The following is a 12,451-nucleotide window of genomic DNA, read 5'->3' on the forward strand; positions in this document are numbered from 1 at the left end:
ATAGTTTATTAGTGCCTTATCGATTGGGAAATCCCATAAACCCCTAACACACATCTCTAAAAGTCATTAACATATCCCATACATCAGGACTTCCTAATCTATTTATTCACCTTGTGAATTAGACATCTGTATCTTTCTAAATCTCATACTCGACCTATCCATTCATGACATCTACAATCCTATAATGATGAATCAAGCATTTACATAACTCCTTGAGTCATAAGAAAAATAAATCAACATATACAACCAATATATTGTAACTAAATTCCATACTCTTTGTTAACAAAACACCAAAGATCACAAATAGCACGAATGGAAGTCAAGATATCAAAATAAAGATTAACTTGCTACTACATTTTTATTCATTTCTTTGAAACAAATATAATAAGATGCATGAAATTGAAATGTAAAACTACCTAATAGATCAAAACTATCTATGTTCTTATTTCTTTTTGTTCATTAAAATGGAAATTGCTGAAGAAAATGGTGGAAACATAGCTCTAGATCCAACAATGTGGTCTCATAGACAAACTATAACCAACCCTTGCAATGAATCAAAAAGAGAAAAATATTGGAAAGGAATGAAATCCTAGATCTAATCTAGAAGTGACATGTGTCCACTTTAATCTTCATTACCTATTGTTGTAAATCATCTCTCATCTTTCTATAACTGAAATTTGATATGATTTTCATCATTATTATGTAACAAACATGAAATATCTCTTCTTCAATGATTAAAACCCTTGTGTTACAAAAATATCTAAAATGCTAATAAAATTTCCATTTAACTTGGAGGTGACAAAATTCACCCCTAACTACATTCATATTATCTCTTATATTCATTCAGTTGACCATTTCAACAGAAATCAAATCTGAATTGCCCCAACTAAATGAAACTGAAAAATGGACACTTGAGACAAATCCTAGCATAACTTGAAGAGGTGGCTTCTTGTGCAAAAAAAAAATCCAAAAATAGAAATTTTGTTCTCTTGTGATTCTGACAATATATAGTAGTGTTATACTTTCTTAACAAAAATGCCTAGAATCTCAAAATGAAAAGTAGGCTCCTGGACTAGGTCTAAAATATACATTTCAATTTTCAAAAATTTTAAATATCCTAAAGTTAAAACTTTAGCTTATAATCCTTTTGATTTTTAAAGCCCTACACTTGATTTTTTGGACAAAATAATAAAATAATAAAAAAAAAATCATTTTTGAATTTTTCCTCATTTTCCATTTGGGTCAATAGGGTTTGACTGAGTTGTGACATGTGTCACACTCTTATTAGCCTATCTTTGCATAGTCACCTGACACCCACCACCTGAGTGCCACATGTCACTATCTCATTGGTCCCTATCATGCCATTTGGTGACCGCATTACCAATAGCTATGTCACCATCCCACTTAGCATGGTACCGTGCCATCATGACAAGTTGCACCTTAAAACATGTCATCCACCTCATCATTGCCTCATCATTGTGCCATGTCATCCTGCCATGTGATTGGTCAAGATGTCACATGGCACCTTAGCATGGTGCCACATCATCATGACATAGTGATGTCATGACACATGGCACTATCTACCATGTCATCACCTCAAGAAGCATGTTAAGCTGGGTCACCCTACCACTTGTCATTACAAAATTCATTCTTGGTTGCCATGTGGCATGATTCATTTGGTCAAACTAGACTGTTCACTATCTAGTCAACTACCATGTCATTCAAAATTTTGCTATGTCTTCAATAGGCTAGTCATGTGGGGCCCATGCTAGTTTAACTTGGCTCGCCAAAAGATTTGTGTCTTTAAGACACTCAAGGTTTGTCATAGAAAGTATTTTAACATTGAAAAACCTCCACACTTTACCAATGTGGGATTATTACCTTTTAGTTTTCTTTTACTCACAACATGGCGTTAGAGGCTGCAAAAAATATCATTAAGGGATAGACCACATCTGTCAATATTCTTGTCAGATGGAAAACCTCTACTCAGCTTGCAACTACAATTTCACCTATGAAGATTTTAAGTAGCAGATTGGGATACCAAATTTTTATTAACTAGTGCATCACCAATGGCCATTCATGGCAAGCATATGGTTTTAATCACTGAAAAAGTCCTCAATCCTACCAAGGCATCAAATGACAAGTCCTCATTAACAGTGTGGTTTTCTTTCTCTAGTAAAGGTGACATTTTGAGATTCTCAAATTATCTGCTGGTCCTCTCTACCTAATCACACTCCACCATTCCATTTCACTTTATTCAAGATATGTGTCCCTCCTATCTAAGAGACCCCTACACACACCTTACACTTGGCTAATTAAAGGATATTCAGATAATGCTCATGTTTTAGCAAGCATTTGATGTGAATTAAGAGGTTCATCTGCTTTTGACGGCTAGTCTACAAGTGATCTCCTCAATAATCAAAATTGTTTCTTCCTTACTAGACATATCTTCTTCAAAGTATATAGTTTCTACAATGAGCGTGCCTTCTATATCATTCCCCTTCATTAGGAGTCCCCTTACAATTGTTGTGGGTTGATGCTTTGATGGAGGATGATTTTGAACTCTTGTTTGACCATCAGTAGCTACATAAAATAGCTTAGACTTTAAAGTGGGTAGAGTGGTATTCTGTCGACTAAAATTTGTCATTGTACCACCAAGAGTTTCCAACCCAATTGATAGTGGGGTGACATCTAGGAGCACAATATCATTGACATCACTGCCAACACTTTAGCCTTTATACCACATGGTACATTAGTTATCTTATTAGTTTGATTTTAGTTTGTTTGCTTCAACTTCCTTCAAGATGCTATAATAGTTGGAATCTACATGACTTTTTCATGACCCAAGTACATTCCATTCTCAAGCTATTCTTTGAAATTTATACTCTCTTTCATCATCATTATTTGCTCCATTAAAATCTTGCTAACATGCAAGTTTTTTCTAGCTTCTTGTTACAAACATTTTCTTTTGCGTTTCAATTGATATTAAAAAAAATTGTATGTTCTTCCCCCATTTGTTCATAACTTTGAGCAATGCTCACTGGTATTTTTGTTTTTGTCACCCTCACACCAATAACTTCAATGTCATGGGCATATCATGTAGAATCAGCCTAAATTGCTTCTTTCATTTTCTCATCAATTTGGGAAAACACATCAATATACACTTCCTATAGATAATGGGCATTGTAAAAGTGATTGATTTCATGATGTATTTTGCCATATATCCAATTCTTGTCATACTCCATGTATATGAGCAATGTTATTATGCTAATAGAAACCAAATTTAAATAAAGCTTCTACAAACTAAACAAAATTCATAAACTTCAAGATAGACTAAGATGAGCTCTCAATTGAGAATATGAGCCATTAACGGACTCTCTCAATAAGAAGCTCTCTTGTTGAGTAGCTTTATCTAAATGGATAGGATGTATGCTCAATATGCTTCCAAAGGCTTCAATGGATGATTGTGGATTTTTGGTGTGGATAGATGGCTTTAGTATGGATTTGGCTCTCAAAATAGCATTATAACTTTACTTCATGGATTGTGTTATTTTGAAAAGGGGAAGGATCCAATTTATAGGCAAGAGGCTTGAGGGATTGAAGGCTAAGATGCAAGGATGGGAAAAAGCTTATGGAGGGCTCAGATTGCATGAGATGAGAGCACATGGATTGTGCTTCTTTATAGACAATCAAAGAGTGACACATGTCACATGTTGAGAGGATGGAGGAAAGGGGAAGGATGAGTCAACAAAGGAGGCTCAAGGGATAAAATCTTCATAAAGACCCTCATAATGACTTGTAAGAGCAATAAAAGGGCTTGGAAGAGTCATTTATGGCCTAGTGGACTTCATAAAGTTTTATGGTTGAGATATTTTGAGGGTGATGAGAGCAATTTTGACTTGGACCTGATTAGGAGGGTTTTAAGCTTGCTTAGGCTTGTGCAAATGATTAGAGGATGGATTAGGATGGTTTAGGATTAGCTTAGGGATAGGCAAGTGGATGGCATTTAATGAGGGTGGGTGAAGGAGGAGATATTTGTTAACTTTGGCTTGGGTTATGAAGTTTTAACTCATGTTTAGAAAATGTGACAAGGTTAGGAGGGGATTAGGATTAGGTTTTAAAGACATCTTCTAGAAGAGTCTAGACTTTGGATGAGGATGAATACTTTGTAGAAGAGTCTAGAATTTCCTAGGATGAGGATGAAGACTTTCTAGAAGAGTCTAGAACTTCTTAGGATGAGGATAAATTAGATTTTTAGGAAATAAATAAAGTTTTATTTATTTCAAGGGTTTGGGTTGAGGAGATATTTATTAAAACTTTTTTAATAAACATGAGGATTAATATTTAATCTTAATTAAACATTTTGAGTTGGGATTAGGGGTAGGAAATGATGGGATTAGCCTTTAATCAAAATTAAAGAAGGATTAGAAGATTTTGGAAGAGGTTAGTGGTCTTAAGGAAATTGGCCAAGTTTTGGGCAAAAAATAAATTTTTTATTTATTTTGGGTTTTTTGGTCAATTTATTAATTAAATAATTAATAAATAAAGAAATAATATTTAAATAAGATTTAAACATTTTTGGGAGGAATTCCTTAATTAAATATTTTTAATTAAGATAAAGGGATTTAATGGCATAAAAATTAATTAATTAATTAAATAATTAATTAATTAATAAATGATGATGTCATCATGACTTTTTCAAAAAATAAAAATAATTTATTTTCTAAAGGTTTTTAGGTGTCTACATTTTGCCCCTCTTTGATGTGATGCCGCAAGTGGCATGGCATCAAAGATAAGAAAATAAGATGCCCAAGGCTAGAGCAGAAGAGGAGAGAATGGACTGTGAGATGCCCCCTCAAGAAAGTAGCAGGGAGAGAAAGCGAGGCTCGATGGATTCTTGAAAAGTACAAGAATCTCAGATGAGCAAGGAAACTCAGATTGGCAAAGAGAAGGGGCTGAATTAGCTCAAACTCTCACTATGGGAGAATGATAAAGGAGAATCAGATGCAGAAGAGGAAGCAAGCTTAAGACTTTAGGGAAGATGGAGGATGAAGGAGTAGAGTGCTATAAAAAGGAATCCAGGATAGGGAGATGGATGAGGGGATTATAAAGCTGATGCAAGAGGATTTCAAAGAGTCAGATTGGTGGAAGATGGGTTTCAGAGATCCCTAGGACTAGGATTGTGGATCTCGAAAGATGAGGCTTGGTGGATTGATTTGGATTGGCGGATCCCTAACAATAGGATTGTGGATCCCTAAAGCTAAAGGTGAGGAGTGATTCAAAGAGATACTAATGAATAATCTGGGGTAGGAGAGACAGATGCTGGATATGGATGGGGGATAATGGAGATGAAGGAAAACCATTGAAGCTTTTTGAGCGGGGGAGATACTTCAAAGAGAAGTACCACCACGTAGTTGAGCACTAGATTTGCTATAGGACTGTTGGTTAATTGCCAAGGTTACCAAGAACATCAAGGCCTTTTGACCAACTATCCAGAGGACTGACAAATTGACTCAAAACAAACATGCAAGGATTGCCCCAGTATCACACATGAATCCCAAAGGAAGCAGTGTGGAAACGACACTAGGTAACCCATAAGCAAAAAAGAAAACAAGCAAAAGACATGATCAAGACCTTATGCTCTGATTGCCCCATTCATAGTATACCATGATATGGAAGATCATGGCAACCTTGAGGAGGGAACAAGGAGATTGCTTGGAAAAGATATTTCAAGACCCAATAGGGAAGATTCCAAATCAAAAGAAAGTGAAAATCCAAAAGAGAATCGTTTGCCAACGAGATGGGTAGGACGAGGTACTAACAGACCAAGATTAGACATGAGGAAAGCTATATCCTGCAAGGACCTATCGGAGTGCACTTAAGCTGGTGGATTTGGATGAGTGATGCGTCTGGCAAGCTGAACTAAGAAAGATAACACTTTGGTGATAGGAAATCTAGCTAAAGGATGCATTGGAATAGCTAACCAAGATGTGATATGGGTGCAAGATGTTGATCAAGGAAGAACTGACACGAACGCTAGATAGATACAATGGTACTAAGCTAAAGAGGATGTACAAGTTGACAAACCAAGATATTTACAAGTGGGCTAATCAAGATATGGTACAAGCTAACGAACCAAGATAGTTACAAGCAGGCAAAAGCTCAGGATGATAGGATAGCGGGATGGTTCGATGTTGTGCAAGATGCGAAAGCTAAGGGTGGGGTGATAGCAAAAGATATGGATTTGGTAGGATGCATCCAATGATGATGAGAGATTATGTGACCGAGGATAGCTAGAGGAGTAGGATGAGATGGATGGATAGGATGCTAGATAGCTAGGATTATGATGGATATAAAGAGATGACATTGGGTTTGCATGAGGATAGCCTAGAGCTAGATACCAATGAAAAGGGAGGATGGACAAGAAAAGATCTCCAAGGAATATAGTGCCCCCAATCAGAAGATAACATGCAAAAGGAGGTCTTATGATGGATGTGATAGGATTGAAGCTAGGATGGAAAAAGCTTAAGGGGCTAGGGAGATGGATGATAGCTGGGATGATTGGCTGAAGTTGCAGGAGATTAGTGGATGGTGTGAGATGGAAGATGGAGGGTGGAGGATAGGTGGATAGATTGGAAGATGGAGTTGGATGTCAAGAGATGACCAAAAGCATGAGGGTGATAGGCTAAGCTGGGGATGGCGGGATTACGCATGACGCTTGTTTGCCAAGTTTTCATCATGATACTTGTCCAAGGCACTTGAATTGCCAAGTCTTCACCAGTGGATGCTTTATTTTTCTTTTCTTTTTTGGCTTTTTGACTTTGGACTTAGCTGGAATGATTTTGGCTTTCTTTAGCTATTTTGGCTTTTTTGGGATTTTTCACTAGCTATTGGAATGTTCAATTTTGTTGCTAGTTGTTGGTACACCGGATGTGTGATTTATGCAATAGATCGGATTAGATGGGATTGATGGTAGGAGATGGAGGGATGAAAATGCTGGAAAGGAGCATGAGATGGGGATGCTTGCAAGAGAAAAATTGGCACATGTTGGAACGGGTGTGAAAAGAGCATATGGGGGATAGATGGTAAATGCGGGCATGATGGAGGATTTGTGGAAGCATGCTTGGGGATATAGGCACCCAAGATGGAGTTAGGAGATGGGTGACATGAGTCACTAGATGGGGGATTAGCAATGGTGGATGCCATTATGCATTGGGTTTCAAATTTTTTCTTGGGGATCCACATGGTTTTGGATTTTCTTTTCATAGGCTTTTGCATTGTTTTGCATTCTTTGATTGGATTTTTCCTTTTTGGAGTATGTCTTTTAGAATAGACATATGATTGCCTAGGATGTGGATTTTTAGCTTTATGCATTTTGAAGTTGGCATTCACATTGCTATGGTAAGCTTTGGGAAGATGGTTAGGAGAAGCTTTGTGAGATGGAGAGGATATGAAAGAGCATGTAGGGGGATGATGATGGATGATGTGCCCTGATATGTGCCTTTGTTGATCTTGCATAGAAATGGATGGAATAGGATTTTTATGATGGCTGATAGGAGGATGGAGGATGGTAGATTTTGGGACATAGGGACCCAAAATGGATTTAGTGGATGAAGGGGGGATATGGTAGGTTGTTTTGGGTTGTAAAGATGGTGGAGGGGGGATGACATAAGATTTCTTGAAGGATTGATGGGAGACTGGCATGGTGGGCTTGGAGATAGGCTTGGTTTGGGGGTGTGGTGTACCAACACCTTTAGATGGTGAGCCTTTGGATACATATCCAAGACCATGAAATCCTAGATTTTTTTGTGCAATAATAGGCTCTTTGATTCCTTGCTCTTGTGATCCTAAACCTTGACCTTGATAATTCCATCGATTAAGCATTTGAACAAGCCGAGGAAACTTTTTGCTTGCAGAAAATAGTAGAAGTGATTTATTAGGTGTATTGCAATGGGGAGATACTGTTCTTAATTCTTTTGCTGAGAGAGGGCCACCGTGGATGAATGTAAGTGAACCAAGAGGGTAGATTATAGATGGTGGAATAGCTTGGATAGCTAGTAAGATGGAAGCATGGAGTGGGGGAGATGGAAGGATAGGATCTTGATGTAGTTGGTGGGATGACAACATATCTTGTAGTGGAGGAGATATGGCTTGAGGTTTTGGAGATGGAGGAGATGGTGACTGCACTACGGGTGGAAGACATGGTATGATGATATCTTTATTTATGCTTTGGGGGATGTCAACATGCTTTTGGGTAGGATCTTGATAGGATTGGTTTGGAGTGGATGGTGCGATAGGAGGTGAAGGGATTGATTCTTCAAAGGCAGCGGATGGATAGATGGGAGATTCAGTAGTGGAGATGGGTGAGTAGAAGATGAATGCATAAGGGTCATTATGAGAGATTTGGGAAATGCTTGGAGGCGATGTGGATAGGATTTGGAGGGATTTGATAGGTGGTGGGATTTTGATGCTTGCGGGAAGTGGAAGGATTTTAAGCAATTTGATGGATGGTATGGGGTTGATAGCTATGGGAGATGGAGGTGATATTATAGATGGGGAAGCTTCATCACTGACTGCTTCACATGGTTGGATTAGATGACATGGCTTATCGACTGTTGGAGGCAACTTTTCTTGTATTTCCTCTAGGAGATTCCTTGGAGACTTGTGTGTCGAAGGTGGAGGTGGATTGACAGGAATAGTTAGTGTGATGGGGGTGGAAGATTGGAAGCTTGGTTGATGGGGTGATGGAGGGGAAGCTGGAATATCAGATGGCATGACTAGATAGTTTGGAATAACTCTTGGATTTTGGGGGATGCTTGGGGGAATGTTTCCAAGGCTTTCAATATACCCGTCATGGTCAACAAGATTTTCATCATCATTGGAATAGGAGGTGGTGGGAGCAAGGACAATGCGACCAAACACATCATGATAGGATTGGTACTTCATTCTTTGATGATGAGTTTGATGGGGATGGGGTCTTGCATATGGATGAACATAGAAGCTCATGGTTGGATTTGGATTAAGCACAAATTTTGGATTGGCTGATGAAAGATTTCCTAGGGAGAGTCAAAGCTGTATGACAGACCTAAGGAGGATTGGCTGGAGATTTTTGGCTTTCTTGTGGGTGGAAGACTTCAAGGGTATGCTATCAAAAAGTGAGAGTTTTGCTTTCCTATGTGCACGATTCATGGTGATTGTGGCAACTTAAGGATAGACTAGTGATCCTATGGCATGACACAAGATTGACCACTTGTGGATCCCAACCTTTAGCTCAAGGTGATGAGGGATACAAGTGACAAAGCTGGATTACCCTAGACAATGCTCTGTCAAAGGGATAACCTTGGTGAGGCTGGTGGATTGGTCGGATTGATTGGATAGCAAATTTTGGCAAAGTGACAACAACTCTTTAAAGGCTTGGGTGATTTTGGATTGGGTTGCTAGCTAGCTAGGGGGATGATTTGGATGGTCTTTGGATTTGGGATTGTTCTAAGGCAAAGAACTAGATAGATTTGGTTGCAGCGGGGGAGCTTGGATAATTTTCTGATAAGGTAGTGACTACGCTAAGTATGCCTTGAGCTGGGAGATTTTTGCTTTTCTAGGATTTTGACCAAAATTGGAAAACATTCATTCAAAAGCTATGAACAAACAAGTAGACAAAATTTTTGAGCAAGCACGTCAAACACACCAACATCTTAGGAAGCTTTCTACAAGGATGAAATTTGGTTTAGCTAGGGAGTCCTCGATATACACAAGGTACGTGAGGTCCAAATCTGTAGATGAAACCAAAAAGATGTCACACAGCTGAGAGGAGCGGTAACCCACTTCTTCTCTTTCACTTCTCAAGGGTATAAAGTTCCTTGAGGCTTAGCCGAAGTGACAAAATTTTGATCCCAAGAGAGGTTTCTTTGGATTCACCTCCCGATCTTTATACTCCGCCGGAATGCTGGAGTTGAGGTCATCCCAAGGGGTGATGAAATCCCCAAGCAGGCCTCCTAAAAAGCTAAGACAAGATTTTGGATCCTAATCTTATGCACCCAAGATGGACTCGAAAGACGACAAGGGGAGAGAAGACTCGGATGATCTTGGGCTAAAAAAAACGCTTGATTTTTACCAACTGACGCTTAAGTTTTCTGATCTAGACTTTGCAAGCACTCATGTTTAAGAGACAATTCCAACTTGAAGTGCCAACAAAAGTAAATCGATCGAAGAATGCAAACAATAAGAAGAGTTAGGCTCAACAAAAGAAAACTCGCGTGCCCGAAGGCCCTCCACGTCAAGTATCGATTAATTTTCTTTAAGGCATTCAAGATTGAGTGTGAGTTTGTTTTAAGCCCAAAACAAAAGTGTGTGAGATTCGATTTCAAGCGTGCGCCCGGAGGCTCTCCACGTTAGTTGTTGTTCAATTTTAGTGCCCAAACTTGAAGTGTGATCGATTTAATCTAGAGTTTTGATCATTTAAGAATTTTGATAAAGTTAAAGCAAACGTTCAAAGGCCAAGTGAGTGAGTTAGATTGTTGAACATTTAACACCTTTTTCAAGTTGACCCATCCCCATAAATGGCGCTGAGATTGCAACCAATGGTTAATATTTGATGGGTGATTAGAAAAGAGGTGAGTCCAAGGAACTACTCAAATTGATTTTTGCAAATTTGTATTTTAACTTAACAAAGTTTCTTAAATGTCCAAAAATCAAACTTTACCTAGATTGCATGTGGAAAAGAGATTTGTTTTGTTCAGTTTTTAGAAGCTCCAAATGAAGTGTTTGATATTGAAATGGTTAATTGATCCTTGGCATTCAAGATTGGATTTGTTCTTTTAATCATGCATTCAAGGAAAATTTGATTTTAATCCATGGCATTCAAGAGTGTGTTTAGCAACATGCATTCAAAGACAAGTGATTAAACATTCAAGTTTTTTCCTTTGAGCATTCAAGATTGAGATTTTGTGTGTTGTTTTAAGAACTTTGAAGTGCTTTGTTTTAACCTTAGATCATTCAAGATTGTTTTGGACTCAAAAGTGAGAATGACTCTTTGGACTTTGCTTTTCATTCAAGATTTTGTGTTCTAGTTTGCATGTTTTAAGCCCAAAAATGATATTCCTAGATTGTTTTGATGCATGAAAAACCTAAGAAACATTCAAGATTTTGCAACAAGACATTTGTTTGGAACAAATAACAAAATTTTTAGGACTCTTAGTTTTCATGAGATTTTTAAAATAATTTTAAAATATTTTCAAATGAGGTTCATTTTATCCTTGATTGATGCTTTGAGCTTGATTTAGATTTTAGTGTGCACTTATTGTTGATTTTGAGCCTTTTGAAATGGAAGCTTGAAGTTCTTTTTAAATTCCCAAAAATGAAGTGTTCCTAAATTTGCATGAATGCATCGAAAACCTTGATGTTGTAAGGATGCAAATGATTAGATTGGTTTAGTTTCACTTGTTAAAAGATTTTTTCTTTTTTGCAAATTTTTAATTTTTTAATGGATTTAAGTATGATTTGGGGGTTCATTTTAAGCACTAAAAAGAAGTTTGTATGATTTTGCTTCCTTAAAAAAAAAAAATGGCCAAGAAGAAGAAGAAGAAGAAGTAGATGGAATAAGAAGAATATAGACAAGAAGAGGAAGAAGAATTCCAAGTGCTTTGTCCACCTATAAGCTTGAAAAATCTGCAAATACTATGAGATAGACTATGAGTTCCTTTGTCTTATTCATGCTCATGTGGACCTACAAAACCAATTTATACAATCCTACCAATCACAAAAACAAGCAAAATTAGCCAAAATCAGCAAATGACATGCAAAACTTGACTAAAAAAGCTAATGAATATGACCCATGCGGGGTCCCGCCGGGCGTGCCAAAATGTATATGAGCAATGTTAGTATGCTAATAGAAACCAAATTTAGATAAAGCTACTCAACAAGAGAGCTTCTTATTGAGAGAATCCATTAATGGCTCATATTCTCAATTGAGAGCTCATCTTAGTCTATCTTGAAGTTTATGAATTTTGTTTAGTTTGTAGAAGCTTTATTTAAATTTGGTTTCTATTAGCATACTAACATTGCTCATATACACTCCACACCATAATTTAGCAATGTCTCAAAAACATATTTCTTTCAAAGATGGTTGACTAACTCAATCTTTTTGAAGTAAATCATCTTTTGGAGGAAACTGCATTGGACAAAGAGTACATCCGCATACCAAATAAAAGGTTGCCTTGATTTACTAAGAGATCTTTTAAAGAAAAAATTGCACTCTTCAATATAAACCATTTTATTTGAGTCTTTTGATTCTCATTATGTTCAATCAACATACATCTCTAAGCCTAAATCATCTCCTTTGTCTAATATGCTCACATACTCGTGCTTCTTGTCAGACTGATGCAATCAATTGGGCCCCAAAGTGGGTCTACCTAAATTTTTTTAATTTTCAAACAACTGAATTGTCAAATTGTTC

The 12,451-nt window shown here is 37.4% G+C and overlaps 1 pseudogene; it reads right to left on the reverse strand.

Annotated features, from left to right (window-relative positions):
* Positions 1-2,764: 2,764 nt before the first annotated feature.
* On the reverse strand, positions 2,765-12,153 carry LOC149564197 (uncharacterized; annotated as a pseudogene).
* Between the last annotated feature and the right edge of the window lie 298 nt (positions 12,154-12,451).

Source organism: Cupressus sempervirens, chromosome 4 (assembly GCF_028749045.1).
Source record: "Cupressus sempervirens isolate cs-2001-9-10 chromosome 4, ASM2874904v1, whole genome shotgun sequence".
Lineage (NCBI taxonomy): Eukaryota > Viridiplantae > Streptophyta > Pinopsida > Cupressales > Cupressaceae > Cupressus > Cupressus sempervirens.